The sequence below is a fragment of the Mus musculus genome, chromosome 3 (genome assembly GCF_000001635.26).
Source record: "Mus musculus strain C57BL/6J chromosome 3, GRCm38.p6 C57BL/6J".
Lineage (NCBI taxonomy): Eukaryota > Metazoa > Chordata > Mammalia > Rodentia > Muridae > Mus > Mus musculus.
In genome coordinates this window covers 141684198-141702396 of record NC_000069.6, presented here as the reverse complement: position 1 = coordinate 141702396, position 18199 = coordinate 141684198, and the positions used below count along the sequence as shown (strand labels likewise).

General features: G+C 36.8%; 1 protein-coding gene across 2 annotated transcripts in view; it reads right to left on the bottom strand.

The window, feature by feature from the left end:
* Unc5c (unc-5 netrin receptor C) overlaps positions 1 to 18199 on the bottom strand; it is a 369361-nt gene that overhangs the window by 132528 nt on the left and 218634 nt on the right. The window lies entirely within an intron of this gene.

Here is an 18199-nt window from a genome sequence, read left to right as displayed (position 1 = left end):
GCTCCAGAGTTTAGGAAATCAGTGAAGAGTCTTCACATGGGATCGGGAATAGAATGCAGCAAATATATAGGTGGACTGAGAATGATGATACAGGAAGAATTAGATGGGGGAAAATATGAAAGGGCAGTGTAAACAAGAGAGTATATGGAAAGACAGTGCTAAAGATCTTTAAGAAGAGTTTAAGATGGAGCTACGAAATAACAGGGAGACATTATTCTCCCAGACACCACAGGTTGTTATATGAAAAGTCCAGTACCAGGTACTGATAAGTTATTTTTGACATGTTGACCAGTGGGTTCCTATAGATCTCCCCTAAGAACATGATAGGCCATGACCTACATTCTTTGTTATCCTCCAGAATGTGACGGTGATACCCTAATGCTGAAGACATCACACACTTGAATCATAAGACAAAGAAAGGAAGGTTCTACCAACATGGATACTTCTTCCTTACTAACAGTCTTTCATAACAGAATGCTATATGTGGAGTCCTAGGAGGAAAATTAATCAATAGTCTTACCTGTCTGTGACCTCTATGAGCCACACTAGTATCTGATTGGCACGATAATGTTCACTGTCATCCATCTGTATCTGAGATGCACTCCATGTATTTCACTGAGCCCATGAGCAAACAGGCTTTGGGGCTATGTGTGCCTGAGCTGCACTTCTCATTCCTTACAATGACTTTATCTTTTCTATTGCAAAAGGAAGTTCTGAGACATCATATCCTGCAGGCTTGCCAATGTAGCTTCCCCTAGCAACTCCTGTAATGGAAACAGAGCTGCAGGACCCTGACAAATCTCATTCCAGGACATTCACAGTTAGGCCACGAGCTGGTGGGAAATGCGGATTTGCAGGTAGTAGTGCTCTGCAATGCATTACAATGCTTTATTGAATTAGTGTGGTCTCCTTTTCAGGCCCTAATCCTATTAGTCTTCACTGATATGATCTGAAATATGAAACATGCCAGCTCTAAATGCCTTAATGTAAATTAAATCACAAAACCCTTGTCATTCTTTAAAAGGATATCTATGTTAAAATGTGTTAGTTGTTCCAACAGCCACTACCTTTCAGTGTAGTCATGAAACTGTGGTAACTTGAAGGGCAGAACTTCACAATCAAGGAACTGGTTTATTTTAGACAAAGTTATTTGATAATCATTAAATGATAGCATGAATAGTAGACCCTGTAAACACAAGTAACTATTTTTTGAGACATTTTCTATGAATTTTAATATAACATTCAGTAGGAGTAGACTAATGTAAATAAAATTACATATGCAATGTTGAGTTGAAACAGTAGTTTGTTAACTTTATTATGACTTTACTTTTTCTAATATTACTTTCCTTGTGATGAAGGTGGATTTAAGAAATAGAAACCTAAAATGATTGAGTCATGAAGAAACAGAAAATCTGAACAGACCAATGATGAGTAATGAAATTGACTCAGTAATAAACAATCTCCCTCCGAAAAAAGCTCAGAGAATGGTGGTTTCATTGCTAAATGATGCCAAATATTTAAAGAGCAAAGAGGAGTTCTTTTCAAAATCCCTACAAAATTAAAGATAGAGCTCTCTCATACTCCTTTTACCTGACCAGCATTGTCCTTAAATAAAAACTAGACAAGGACAGCACAAGAAAAAGAGATGTCAATGACTGAGGTGGACGTGATGTGAAAGTCCTCCAAATACTAGGGAGCTTTGTTTAATAGCCTACTAACAGGATCACATACCATTATTTAGAAGGGTTTTTATTCTCACATGGGAGGAAAGCTTATCATGCACAGATCAACCATTGTGGTATGTCAGAGTAACAAAATAAAGGGAAGAATTTTCTGATCATCAAAATATGGAAAAGGTCCTTTAAAAGGTCACATTCATTCATGGTTCAAAATAGTGGTCACAACAAGTGAGACAGAGAATGACCACAGTGTAATATAATAGAGTGATACATTTGATAATCACTCAAGTAACACCATTCTTACAGGGAGAGTTGAAAGCATTGGCTCTAAAACCTGGAGCAAGACAGAGACATTCATCTTCAACACTTTCATTTAACATAGTATTGACGGATTGTGCTTACCAGGGTAATCGGGCAAGAAAAAGAAACAAAGGGAGTACTGCCCTTATCTTAGAAAATAACATTCTCTTGCATATAGAAAATTCTAGATTTCACTTAAAAACTGTTTGGATTAGTTAACAAATTCATTAAAGTTTTAAAGATAGAAAATTAACACACACACACACACACACACACACACACATATATCCACACAAATAGGTGCTGTTCCTATACATTGACATCAACCTAGAAACATGAAGTAAGCAAGCTCAATTACAATACTTGTAAAACAAACATAAAATAAAGTATTTAACATGATCTTAAACAGCTCTACAGAGAAGCTACACAAGATTAATGAAAAAAATACAAATGACTAAAAAGATACCATATGCTCATGGATTAGATGGATTAAAATTGGTAAAATACTCATACTCCTAAAATAATCTACAGATCCAATGCATTCTTCATCAAAACAACAATGCTATTTTTTTAACAAAGGAAGACCACAGTCCTAGAATTCATATAGAACCAAAGAAGATATGAGATCTATGAAGAAATACAATGAACTCCCAAGTATACTGCAAAATCGCAGCAATAAAAACAGCATGGTCCTGGCATGAACAGATACACCAGCCAAAGGGGGCAGAAAGGCAGAAGCAAACTCATGCCTCCATAGTCAATTTGGCTTTCAATAAAGATGCAAAAAATAAAAAAATGATGAATGACTATTCTCTTTTGAATGAATATTCTTAATGATAATAAAATTAAATTCCTATATAATCAAATATTGAAAACAGGCACTCATACCACCTATTAGGTAGAAACCATATATCTATACCATTTCAACATGAATTGAAGTTTAAAACTATGACTCAAACTTACAGCCTGGCAGAAAATAATCAGGGCAACATTACTGTTACAAAAACAGGCACAGATATTCATGCAATTGGAGCAAAAATAGGGAACTAGGGTTTCATGAAACAAAAAGCTTTGCAATAAGAGTTTAACATCCCAATCATAAAAGGAACTCAACTATCAAGAAAAAGTAACCTGGTTAAAAAAAATGAACAATAAAAAACAATAAGAAAAAACTAAGCAAATAACTTAAACAGGCATTTCTTGAAAATAGACATAAGAATACCAATTATATGAAAATTAACTCAGCATCATAAATACTGCTAAATGAAAATCATATTAAAACGTGAGCTACCCCTCACCAGGGATAGAATGGCCATTGTTTACAAAGGACAAAAGATAAGTGTTGACAAGGGTGTACAATCAAGCTCTTGACACATTTGGTGGGATTCTACATTATGACAGCCTTTATGAGAAACAGTATGAATGGCAATTTAAAAATCAAAAGCAGAACTAATATGATCCAGAAAGGCCTATATAATTCCTAGGATGGTCCAGATATTACTGCAGAGATTTGTTTCTCAATATGTCTATGAGTACATTGAAGGTATTTTTCAGAAGCTCTGCCATTTAAAATCTACAAGAGAATATATGGAGAGAGCAACTAAAATTGAGTGCCCTTTGAAGGGTAGTATAAAAACCTAATACAATGAAGCTGCCTAATATATATACATATATGGGGTATAACTGGAATTGCCAAATAATGGGGGAGACTCAACTGGCCATGTCTTGTCACCAAATGAAGCTTCTAGTGTCAAGATTGGATTACATATATTTTCCTTGTTGGTAAAAAATTAGCTTTTGCCACACTAAAGTTGCTCTCCACAAACTAAGAGCAAGGCTCTGCTGGGGAAGATAACACCTACATACTCATTAAAAACTCAGAACTTGTTCTGGTACTTACATCTAGCCTTCAGTTTTATGTGCTAGTATCTTTGGCACAGGAAGGCACTATGCATGCTAACAAAAGAGAAATGTAAACACTAAGCCAGCCACAAACCCTTTGATCTACAGTGGTGTCCTGCCTGCACAGTATATTAGTATAATGGTGGTATAAAATTGTTGGGGGTGACCGACAATATCTGGTTTGATTTAATGCTCATCTCATGAAATATAACTTACACTCAGCACTACTTGGCTGTCCCAGAACCTGAGACTAGCAGCCCAGGCATCTGAACAAATGCCACTCTTCTAGAACAAACACCAAAAAATGCAGCAAATGATTCCTAATGCCCTTCTACTATGCCACTGGTTCTCAACCATCCTATCGTTGCAACCCTTTCTCATGTATCTCATTTTGAGGTGACCTACGTTCATAAAATTATTTTTATTGCCAGTTCATTCTGTAATTTTGGTAGTTATAAATCTATAAATGACAATGTAAACATCTGATATGCAAGATATGTGACAGGGACCACAATCCACAGGTTGAGAACCAGTGTGCCACACTCATGGGTCACTGCCATCATCAGAGAAGCTTCCTGCTGCAGCTCATGGGAACAAATATAGTGGCCCACAGCTAGACATTATTCAGAGGATGAATAATCTTAGAACACTTAGACCTCAATGGGGTGTCTACATCAAATCCCTCCTCAGGGCTTAGGAAACCCTGTGAAGAGGAGGCAAAAAGAGTGCAAGAGCCAAGGGGAGGAAGGACTCCAGGAAAGTGAACCCTCTAAATCAACATGGTTAACATTTGAAGAAATTCACAGAAACTGAGGCAACATGGATAAGACCTTCATAATTCTGTACCAGGTTAGTGCTTTTATGGGATTCCCGAGTGTGTGAATAAGTGGGTCTCTTCCTGGGCTCTTTTCCTTCTATTTGTTTGTTTTTTTCCAATTTTGATATGTTAGCTTTTGTTATAGTATGTTAATATTCTATGCTATTCCCTTAGAAATCTAGTTTTGTCTTTTCTAATGAGAAACTGAAATGGAGTCGATCTGCATGAAAGAGTAGGTAGAAGGAGTGTTGAGGATTAGAGAGAGGAATTTTAACCAGGATATACTACGTGGCAAAAAACATCTATTTTTAATAGCAGGAAAAAAGTCTACTTTGTATGAATTATACTTTTTCTCCAAGATACTTAAACCATAAAACCCAATAGTTAACACAGGCACAGAGCTCATCTAACTATGGCTTGCAATGTGGTTCTATATAGTATTGTCTATATTGATCTACTTAATAAGAATGAATAGAGTTTAGAAAATTCGAAGGCTCTTAGAAGAAAGATAGGGCAAATGACTCAGACAGACAGTGGGGACAATGGAGACTTGGAACATTTGAGATTATCATTGAAGCATGATTGGTACAAGGGTATAGGGAGGGATATAAGACAATTCAGGATGAATGGCATGAAGGGGAAGGGCACAGATGATAAAACAAACTGACCCTTACATGTAGAGGAGCTCACATGGGCTGTGGAAAGAAGTGAGTGTTGAATAAGACAGAAGACAGATTCATGGTGAGCTTTGGACAAGAGCCTGCAATGTGTGCTGTGTGGAACACGAAGACTGGAAACTATAAATAGATGAAATGACATTTTCAAAAATGGCACACGCTTTAGAAAGATTAATCTGTGCTTACTAGTTATTTGTCAAGAAGAGAATTTCAATAATTTTCATTTTAATTATTACAAAGTAGTTTCAGATATATCCCTCTGCATTAAGTGATTTATCAGTAGTGTTGAGAGCTGGTGGTTTGTTTGATTGTTTGTTTGGTGACCGTCTGAAATCACTGATAATGGAAAACACGCGTGTGCATCAGAAGTAATCATCATTTGCCCTGCTGGCCTTTCATTCTGCACTTACTCCAAATGGCTTAAAAACAAGGAGTAAGAGCAGCCAACCTTGAGTAACACCTACTTCTAACAGTCCAGACTCCACATACTCTCATGGGGGTGGCAGGTTTGTTTCTCTTGAAAGCAGCATGATTTCTATTCTTAATAAAGCTTTAAAAGAAGAAACTGTAAAATTTGGGGATTTTTTTTTTAAAACATATCAGCATTTTGGGGAAGTTTCTGCAATGGAATGAGTTCCTATCAAACACCCAATGTAGAGATTAATGTGAGTAAGAAGAGTAATTTTGTTCTGTATTTGTATCTAGCTTCTGGTAAATCTTAAAGCTATCAAGGGTTGATTTTTCCAATATAAAATGAAAATTTCTGTTTGTTTATTTTAATCTTGCTGGGTTGTAAGAAAAAGATGTCAATAGGATGAGAAATGCAATTTGTAACCAGACATTAAGTGATTTCTAAAGATTTCTGCTTTCAGCCAAGCCCTCTGGAATTTTTCCAGTCCTTGGAGGCGTAACCACTCAAACGTCCAGGGGTACTCCCTTGCATGGTGAATGGAAATGTGCTCACACCGATCCCTGATTCCTTACGTCCTTATCCAATAATACATGGAAGGCAGGACATTCAGACACCGGATTGGAATTTCTGAGTGGGCAGAATACACAAACTGTATTTAAAAGAGATTATAAGTGAGGAGAGTCAAGTCTTCTAGAGTTTCCACTTTCCTGCTGCAGCACGCTGGTAACAGTCTCAGTTACATGCTATATCAGGTCTCAGATAATGCCCAGAACATAGTAAAGGCTTGTAAAAAAGATTGATTAATGAGAAAATGTTCCCCGAGGATATTGTTATATATCTATATAAGAGATATGCCATTATATTTTAGAGGTGAGGATATTGTTATATATCTATATAAGAGATATGCCAATATATTTTAGAGGTGAGGATATTGTTATATATATCTATATAAGAGATATGCCATTATATTTTAGAGGTGAGGAGGAATAGTTAGTCATCATAGTAGTTACATAACTTCAACCTAGCCAGAAAAATGAAAAATAAATCCTATAATTTAAACTTTGTCTATGGCAGGTATTTACTCTAAAATTCAGGGAACATATAGTGAGCACACTCTTTATAGCCTCCATCCTGTTCTGTAACTGCTGAGAAAGTCAGATTTAATGTAGTGAAAATATTCTTTTCATCTCCCCTTTTTTAAAGAACTATAATAACACAATTATAACTCATTAAATCCAAGAAGGACAATATCATCCTGAACAGGAGCTTTACAACAACAGTATTTATTTATTTATTTATGCAGGAAATGAGAGATCACTATGCGTTCTGATAGTTCCCAAATATCCCTATATTCTGAAAGCATTTTTAATCATTCGAGAGGGAAAGCTGGTTTACTGAAAACACCACCACTAAATATAATGTGCTTCTTCATATTTTCTTTATTAATAATGTAAACATCTTTTTGTTGTTCTGCTGATCCCATTGCATATATTTTTATCTTCCATATTTAGATTATGGTCAACAAGTTTTAAGACTAGATACATAGAGAAGATAATACTGATGCAGACTTGTGGGTAAAGCTTATTTTTAATTACTGTGTATGAACTGTTACAGAGTACACAGCTTGGAAGAGATATGGCTAAATCTTCTTTCTTCTATTAACTAAACGTGTGACTTTGGGAGACGTCCTTTGCCTTATTTAGTCTAGCTTTCTTCCAAAGGGCGATGCAATTTGAATTCCCAAGTCAGTGAGTTGCTACAAAGTTGGGTATGTAAAATTCTTAGCGTAGTAAATACAATGGGAGTTAGCTAATGTGGTTTTAGATGCTAGAATGCTTTCATTATTTCCTAAACCATCCCCCTGATTTGAACATCACTGGAAGCCTAACAGCTTCTGTTTGACAAGCATTGCCCCCCCCTTCCCTTCACCAAGGCTCTAAGAGAAGAGTGCGTTCACATTTGCTCTCGATGGCTTTAACAGAACAACAACAGTATTCCTTTCACCAATGGTGAGAAATGGCCCAGATCAACATGAAGGGGATGGGACTTGGACATGAGAAAGAATGAGAGGACCTACTATGCTATAATTGATAAGGCTGTTCTTAGAGGACAAGAACGGTTTTAGTTTCAAAGAAATCACAATGTTGATATATCATTATTCATGAAATCACAATGAAAATTGTATTACTTTGCTTCCTATAGCACGAAGTCTTTACTGACAGAACTAATATAGGAAGAAAGTATTCTACAATAATGGGAAGAAAGCCTGGCTTTGGCTGCTACCACAGATAGCCTTGAGCATGGATGGCGGCAGATTTCTGTGTTCTGAAACTTTCTAAACTAAGCTGTTGCAATAGATGTTCTCTCCAAGTGTGCTTCACAGGAGATTTGAGCAGAGTCTGAGAAATCTTGAAAAGAAGCTCCTTCTACAGTTATATATGTGTATATGTGTGTGTGTGTATACATGTATGTATATACATAAAACACTAGGAAATATATTCAAACTGTCACTTCTTATATGAATGTTGAAATGTGAGACATTCTTTCATTGTGTTTGGTTACCATTATCATTCTTTTACTGCAAACACCTTTAGATGTTGTTGTAAAAGATAACTTAAACGTGAGAGAACAGGAGAGTAATATCTGGCATTGAATACTGCTTGCAACTTGTAATATCATCATGTTACTTCCACTCTAGCACCAGAAAGAAAATGAAAATAAAGAGATGGTATCCCACCCCAACTCCAATCCCCTGAGATGTTTATATAACTACATAATATTGACTACTGAACAGGCAGCTTCAGTCACTTGTCTGCTTATATTTCCAGGCAAAGTTTGTTCTCTGCTTTTATATAAATGTGTGTGTGTGTATGGGTGTATGTATGTATGTATGTATGTATGCATGTATGTTTGTATGTCTGTATGCATACATGCATGTATGTATATATACATACAAATATATTCTCTTCAAAAGATACATTCATGTAACCGTGGCTAAACAATTTCCAGAGGAAGAACATGAGTGCAAACTATTTAATACATGTAGGCACACTTGTAAGATGTGGAATCATGATTAATGATTCTAACATCAGTAAAGATTACAGTGCATCATGATTCAATGTTTTTATTAAGGGAAATTACTGCATAGGTACATTCAGTCTCATTCATATGTACAAATTGCTGGAAAGACAGCTGGAATTCAGCATAAAGTGGACATATCACATCCAGCATGTTTGTGCTTAGATCATTCCTGTGTACATTTATATGCATATTATTCATCTATAATTTTCTTTTTATCTTCAAGATGGCATGTGCATGCGTCATATCCAATATATTCCTTTTTAGCTATACTACTGTCAGGATCCACTGACTTCTGCACTGTTGAATAAATTGGTAGTTAATAAATGTCCTTGGAAATATACTCAGAGATAAATAATACGCTGCTATATCTAATCATAAGTGTACATCCAGTGTACACGTTTACTCTCAGAATCCTAAGATACCTTTACTTAGTCTATGCATCCAGGGAATAAAGGAGTAGTAATTATAGATCAGGCTTGTAACAGAGCCTCCTTTATAACTCTGAATACATATGTGGCATACAACAAAAAGTTCATGACTGCTCAAAATCCTCTACTGCTAAAGAAATGCCAAATGATTACTGGGATCACCATTTCCATTATGATTGCTCTATGTCTTAAATCCAAGGTCTTATGTTGTGGACTCATCCTAATGGTAGGCAAATCTATGGGACTTTCATGTTTATAGCCCTCCACTGTTACCCTCTTTAAAGCACTTTTGTCTCTAGCAAGGTGATATGATGAGGAGACAGGAAGGAAAGAAGAGTTGAAACCACATATAATATACAAAGAAACATGTGTGCTCCCTGAAATATACAAATAATACTAAGGTTGGGGTATAGCCAGAGTGGAGCTATTGAAATGGCAATATAAACACTACTGTCTCCTTGATAATTTTCATGTGCTCATTACATTCCACAACTCTGTAACTGAAATTCAGATTCCTCAATCTATCTTATATGTGCCACTTCATCCTCTCTCGAGGTTTCCTGCTACCCAGAAGGGTTTCAGGTTTGTTGTGAACTCCTAGCAATCCCTTGAAATACCATCTTCATTACAACGAAGGGACCCGGGCTCCAATAATGTTGGAGGATCCCTACTATTTCTGATGTCCTTGATAGAAAGCTTACTGGTTAAAACATAAACCAGAAGGCAACGTTTAAAAAAAAAAAAAGCTGAAGTAAAGTTGAGAAGGTGAAAGGGGCCACAAGAAGTCTTGCCAAAGGTTTGTGTTTTACATAAAGCTGCAGTTGGGACTTCACAGAGGAAATCTCTGTACTTTTTATTTCTGGTTCAGAGGATTTACATGCTCTTTCTAATGATCTGGGCCTTCAGCTCTTGGTAATGTATCCCAGTTCCCAGCTTAGTGCTCATGCAAAATTGAAGCACTTTGGAGACAGTTTAGTGGCTGCAGATGAATCTCAATGTGCAGGAAAAGGCATAATGGCTATTTAGCACTTGCTAAGAGAAGCTGAGGAAATCAGGGGGAAAAATCTATTGAACTTGAGCCATCTGGGAAGCCAACCGAGAGAGGCTACATTCACAGTGTGTTTGCATTCCCATTGTGTTGCTAGCCAAGCGAAAAGGCAGCGTGTGTGTATATACATGTGTGTATGTGTGCTGTGTGTGTGTGTGTGTGTGTGTGTGTGTGTGTATGTATGTGTCTGTATGTGTGTATGCTTGTGTGCACACATATGTGCAAACCTGTGCATGCTTCACATGTGTATGGGCACATGGAGGAGGACGTTGGTGAGTGAAGACTGCTCTTTGCACTGGCATTTTGATTTGGCTTTGGCAACTACACAGGGAAATTGTGATCATGAGAGTTGTTAGGCCTTGGTGAGATCAGGACTGGTACGGGGCAGGGTTGGCACAGATGATGTGGGCATGAGGAAAATGAGGTTTAAGTAGGGCCAGAATGAACAGCTCCTTTCCTGTCTCTGGCATGGCAGATAATAGGAGCTTAGGGAAGCTGATACCAAATACTAGAAGACGGTTGTTGCCATCTGTTACAGCTGTACTTAGAAATAGGAAGTAAAGCAGGAGAGCAAAGCAGGCAGGTCCTTTTGCTTTGATGCTCCACCACTCCTCCTTACTGTGACCATTGCTTGATATACACTTGTTAACTTTACCATTGCTCATGCAATACTTTTCCCACAATAATGTCTCTTATCTGCTGGTCTTCAATCTGGGTTTGCATGCCTGTTTAAATAGGGAATTTGAGACAAAAAGGGAAATACATAAACAGCAGATATAAGAAAATATCTACTCTGTTCCCCAAAAAATAATAATCATGCTAAATGGTGTAACTCCAACCTCCAAAAGAAACATCTATGCTGATATCCCTAGAGTCTGTGAATGCATGTGGCCTTTAAAAAATCATCAATAGAAGAATACTGTAACCATCCTAGATTGTCTAGGTGAGCACCAATGGCAACAGCACAAATGTCCTCATAGAAGACCCACAGAGGACATCCATAAGGGAGAAGGAGATGCAAAGATTGAATCAGAGGCTACACTGATGGGTCACAAGCTCAGAGATTCTGAGAAACTACCAAAGTATGCCTATTTCTCCTGAGTCATTGAGGGAAGAAGTGTGGTTTTGCTCAATTTCAGACTTCTGGCTTGTAAGAAAAAGAAACCTCAGTTGTTTGAAGTTGCCACATCTGTGTTAATTTATGACAGTGGGCCTGTTAGACAAGTATGGCAATTGGAAGCCTACCCTGTGTGTCTTCATACACAGAGTGGCCAAGAACGCCTGATGGAACAGAAAGTGAGGACAAGCTGTCTGCCAGGAAGTGGTTTTCCTGGTTTTACAAATGCCCCCAGAAATGGGTGTGGAGAGGCACCTTCTTCTTCTTTAACATAATCCCACATGCAGGGACCACTGTGGAGGACCATCCAGGTTGTAGCGATAAAAAGAGGCATGGTGTTCTTTCCCTGCCATCCCTAGTCTTCCCCTGCTCAGCACATTCCCCTGGGTTTTTCCACACGATTTTAATTCACTTCAGATTGAGAGCCTTTCTTAAGAAAGCAGCTTGTTGTCCCTCTGTCTCCATTGCTTAGTAGGTAGAGACAAGGGTTACAAAACTGAAGAAAGCAGAGGCTCTCTACTTCATAACTATGAAGTGTTACACTGGTTTCATGAATTTATTAATTCAGACTGCAGAGAAGCTCTAGCAAATGCTAGAACCTGTCTTTTCCCTCTGGTTACTTTCATCTCTTTTGACCTTTTTGTTTCTACTACATGAGATGTTCTTTATAGGATCTTGGTTATTTCTTGACTTTCAGTTCCAAGACAAGTTCCCAGTTCATTCCTGGGTTTTGAACAGACTATATGCATGTGCACTGCTTATGCAAGATTCTTTACAACACAATCTCTCTTGCTAGATGGTTTTCAAGATGGGTTGCATGGCTGTGTCAATAGAGAATTTGAGACAAATAAGTAGAGACACAGACAGCAGATATAGAAAGGTAGCCACACACACACACACACACACACACACACACACACACACACATATATATATATATATATATATATATATATATATATATATATATATAAAACTATGCATATATATATATAACTATGCATATATATATATATATATATATATATATAACTATGCATATATATATGCATAGTTATGTGCATGTGTGTATATAGCCAGGTATGTGTGATAGAGAATAATCTCAAGTTTTGTTCCTTAGATACCATCTACCTTGTTTTTTAATTCTATCACTGGCTGAGGAGTCACAGTCATCAACCTGTCTCTGCCACCCTAATGGTGGGATTATAGGCACACTCTACCTTACTTGGTTTTGTTTTACCTGGGTTTGGGGCTTGAACTACATCTTCAGGCTTGTGCGGTAAACCATTCACAGATTAAATCTTCTCACTACTCTGCCCCCACTACTCCAGGAAAGAATATTAAATTTGCAGATAAGATTCTGTGAGCTTCAGTAAGCTGAATTTCTTTTTAAGTAGAAATTATTTCTTCTGTAAGTATCTTAAACAGGATGCTTTATCTGTTTCATGTTCTTTCCCATGACAAGAAAGTACAAGAGACCTTTCTTAAACTCCCATTTCACCCGAAGGTTAGATTGGAGAAAAGAAAAGAAACTACATGTTCTGACAATACTGTTATTCTACTTTGAAGTGGGCATTTTTAAACTGGAAGGCACAGAGGATGCACGGTTACTGGGCAAATGGCACCATTGCCATAGCAACACAGTCACTAATGTTGTTCTCAAAAGCCCTGCTTGGATATCAAGTAACCTAGATGAAGAATGTCCTTGGATACCTGCTTCTTATTGTAGCCTCTGGGTGGGCATGAGGGGTGAGATTTGTTTTTTTCTTCTGGATTTATGAACACACATACACATAGATACAAATATATATATGCACTTACATATTGGTGTACATGCATATTATAGATCATGTTAATCAGTGCTTTTGTCTTAGGGAAAAGAGGAAAAATGGATGTTTTCCAGTTTGTTCTTAATGCTAATGTGAAATGTCTTTCTTTCACTAAAAATGCTAACTATATACAATTTCACAAAATCTTTGGTTTTCTCTAATAAAACACAGCTTGTTAAAATTGCATGGAAACATGTCATGTTTTCTTACCTTAACAAATCATGCTGTCATCATATTTTTCAATAAATGCGTGATATTAGCATTTTCTATGCAATATAAAATTTAGACAATAGAAATATTACAGTTCTGCAAATGTGCTATAGTCAGGGTTTGTCAGGATATAAGCAGAGTTTATAATATTGAGAATTTCAAAATGGAAAACAGAAATGGAAAAAAAGTGAACAGAAAGAATCGAAGCATGTAATCTAAAAAGAATGTCAGGCACTGACTTTTGCTTGTAAGTTTTGGGAACAACGGATGCACCGGCCAGGCTTGGGCACAGTGTAGGCACTCAAGTCATCTGTCTAGTAGGGCCCATCCTTGTGATAAACTAGAAGTAGAAGTCAGCAACCAAAACTCCAGTTCTGGAATTGGACTGAAATCTATTTTTGTTGTTGCAGTTGAGATTTTTGTCAGCCATGTCAACTCATGTGTTCCAGACTGATTTCAACGAATGTGAAATAAATATCAATCAACTGGAAACAGTAACAAGCCAGGAGTAAGTAGAAGTGTCTAATTCAGGATAGCTGGTCTTCTGTTATGACAATCTGGGAACTACTCTCTTGTGAAGTTATCAGATTGACTCTGTGGGCAAACCTTCTTGTACTACATGGATCTGTATCAATTTTCTATTTTGATTTACCCAGCCCTGGGGCTAGCTTCATCATGCAAAGAAAAAAAAAACTGTTATTTTTTGCTACTCAAATGAATACCTCTGAGAAGGAAATCAAGTGAATAATAGCCTTATTTTCCAAGGCCATTCATTTTCATTAGCAGGCCGCTATGTTATACACAGATGTCTCTGTGTTTGCAGAAGCGATATAGCTGTGACTCAAATGCAAAACGTTGTGGCATGGGTTCGAATACACTTTCCAAATTTTAAGCATCACGTTGCAGAACGTTAAATAAAACCCACACAGCTTCTTTTAAAAATGATCACTCTGGAGAAGAGGAGGGCGAGACACAGAGGATTGTGGGAGAGGGGCAGTGAGTGGCTTGTAAAGCGAATAAGTAAAAGTTACATAAATTAAAAAAAAATTTTACTCTATTAATGAGGACTGAGCTTAAGATGATAAGAAACACATCACATACCGTGATTAACAGAATAAGTCTTCTTACAGAAGACTGAGCTGATTAATATATTCGTCGAATCACCTTTTCATGAAACAGTATGGATAAGTCCACCATCAGGACATTCATAGAATTCTAGTTACCTAAACTTAGTAGAGTGACCTCCCCATGCAAATGCTTCTTGACCATTTCTTCTTTTGATGTCCTATGCTTCTATCTTTGAAGATTACCATCTTGCAAGTAATGAGTCAATACACGTCATTCTATTGTAGCTTAAAAGACATATGATAGACATATGATAGAGAGACAGATAGATAGATAAAAATATACAATTCTTACATAAATAGGATTTATGGTAAACTACATTTTTATATAAAATGATTGAATATTGATACTTTCTCATATATTAAGGTAGTATTCATACAATTAGCATGCAAAAGAGCAAATGAAATTGGAATAAGTATAAGCAAGAGAAATGAAGACATATTAGTTTCACTTTTATAGAAAGATTAATTTACAATACTCTCTGAGTAAACCTCTTTAAGAATAAGGAAGATTTTGATAGAATCAGGTGACAGGAAACCTGTTTTAAAAATAATTCCTTCAACATGTATTTATTAAACTTAGTATCCAACATCAAGTAACCATGGAGCTAGAACAGTAAAAATCATAGATACTACTTTTTTTAAAAATTAATATTTGTTTTATTTATATGAGTACACTGTAGCTATCTTCAGACATACGAGAAGAGAACATCAGATCCATTACAGATGATTGTAAGTCACCACGTGGTTGCTGGGAATTGAACTCAGGCCTTCTGGAAGAGTAAGTAGTCAGTGCTTTTAACCACTGAGCCATCTCTCTAGCCCCAGATTACTACTTGAGACTCCATGGAGCATGCTCCTCAAATGGTGGAGAAAATTGTAAATTGCAGAAGTGTATATAACAAATATCTCTCTCAAGTGTTAACAATTACTAAAGGAAGAGAATGTCACCAGACTCACTTCATGAAGTTCCATGTGACATAGTAGGTCCATGATGTCAAGATAATAGAAAAACAGTTTACACTTAATTTAATATAAAGCTTGGATCATGCCAACAACTCCTAAGTTAAAATAAATGACTACCACACATCTATTAAGTTGAAAACCCTATGATTCTAAGACATGGAATTGTAACAAAAGAGTATGTGTAATTTAATAAAATTTGTACAACCATCTCTCATCTCCCCTTGACAATCTGACACAGCAGTTCTTGATAGTTTCCCAGTATGACAGTAAGGTCTCATGATATTTTTATAGAAGTTCACATACATAATAGCAAACAATTTTTCTCTGAGGTAGAATGTACCATCTTTCACATGTTGAGATTCATATGATATAATCTATACAGACCACCTTCTACTCATGTTCCTCCAAAAAGTATGCATAGATAACCAACTCCCTGGAGAACGTGTTGTGAAGGCAAAGAGAGATTTTACGGGGTTGTTAGGTCAGCTATGTGACTCTCAGACTTCTTGGGATATGTATCCCTTATGAGAAAGTAGGCACTCAATAGACAACCAATATTCACATACCTTCTTAGTTTTCAGATCTGAGAAATAACTTTCTATTCTTATAATCTAACTGACTATAATATTTTGTTATAGTAGCTCAAGCAGACTGAGACAACTTTATATTTTCTCCTGAAGAAGAATATAATTATTATGGTATTTTAAAAAATGTCCAACTACATTTATTGATTTATTTATTTATTATTTTACAAAATAGCATCTACTAAGGTAATTTAATGTGTGTGTGTGTGTGTATATATATATATATATATATATATATATGAGTAAAGAAATAAGCTTCTCTATGTGTGATAGAAAGAATCTATTAGGATAATACTAGGAAATTTGGTGAGGAACTTATTTGATAGAAAACTAGGAAATATTTCCAGGAGTACATGATCTATGCTATGGATGAAGGAAAAACATTCTAGATGTTAATTTTTGTTTAAATTTGTATTTATTAGTACGAATGTATATGTTCTTATGTAAATGGATTAGCATGTGTGTACATAATATGTGTAGGGGGGCACATATGTCAAAGAGAATACTTGGAGGTCAAAGATGACCTTGTAGGTCACATTTCTCCATATTTCTTTAGGAGGTCTCCAAAGATAGCATGCATACCATTGGATTTTCATGGCAAACACCTTTACTTTTACAAAGAGCAATCACTTGACACTATGCTTTAGGCTTATAATGACCTGGAGATTAGACTGTTGCAGAGATCAGCTGTGTCTAAGAAGTGGTGGAGACATACTTAAATTATCTAGCAGATCTATAGTAAAGGCTTATGCTCTGTGGGTAGAGGTAAGAATTTAAAATAGTTGGCTTTGAATCTTAGAGAAACACCTTCTTCAGTTTTTTCCCTCCTTCAAAAAGAAGCCTGCATTGTTGTGAAAGGAACAAAGAATTTAAATCAGTAGGAGGTAGGAGAATAATTTGGAATTCTAGCACCTAAGAGGCAAAACAGAAAAATCCTAAATTCATGGTCAGACAGGGGTATATACTAAGTTTCAAGCTATCATGGACTACTTAAAAAGAGTCTATATCTTTGGTTGGGAGATATAAATTAATTAATAATCTAAAGAATAGTCTCTCTCAAAAGTACTAGAAGATTAATTTGGGGAAGAATGTTGTATTTGTTGATCTTGTTAGTTGGTAAAGTAAGGAAGAAGCTACAATAACTGAATTTTGAAAATACTATCCTGAGTGAAGTAACCAGCCACAAAAGAACACACGTGGTATGTACTCACTGATTAGTGGATATTAGGGAAAAAACTTGGAATACCCATAATACATCTCACAGACCATATGAAGCTCAAGAAGAAGGAAGACCAAAGTGTGGATGCTTTAGTCCTACTTAAAAGGGGGAAGAAAATAATCACATAGTCATGGAAGGTACAGGGAGGGAGGGAACCAGGAGTGAGAGAGGAGGGGGAGGGAAAAGGGGGGGACATCATCAGGTGTGGGAGGAAACTGGGGAGAAGTACTGAGGGCCAGGAATTTGAACAGAGGTGTGTAGCAGTGGGGGATGGAGAACTGGGAGTAGCCACTAGAAAGACCCAGATGCCAGGGAAACAAGAGGTTCCCAGAACCCAACAGGGATGGCATTAGCAAAGGGGAGATAAAACCTGCAGAGAACATATCCAGTGGTTAGGCATAGCCCCCATCTCAAAAATTTTAACAAAGAATTGCTTCTGTTTAAAGGAAGTGCAGGAACAAAGTGTGGAGCAGAGACAGAAGGAAAGGCCATCCAGAGACTTCCCCTCCTAGGAATCCATCCCATCTGCAGACACTAAACACAGACACTATTGCTGATACTAAGAAGTGCTTGCTGACAGGAGCCTGATACAGCTGTCTCTTGAGAGGCTCTGCCAGATCCTGACCAATACAGATGTAGATGCTCAAAGCCAACCACTGGACCAAGCAAGAGAACCCCAATGGAGAAGTTAGGGGTAAGGGCTGAAGGAGCTGAAGGGGATTGAAATCCCATAGGAAAAACACTACCAACTAACTGGATCACCTAGAGCTCCTAGGGACTAAACCACCAACCAGAGCTGCATATGC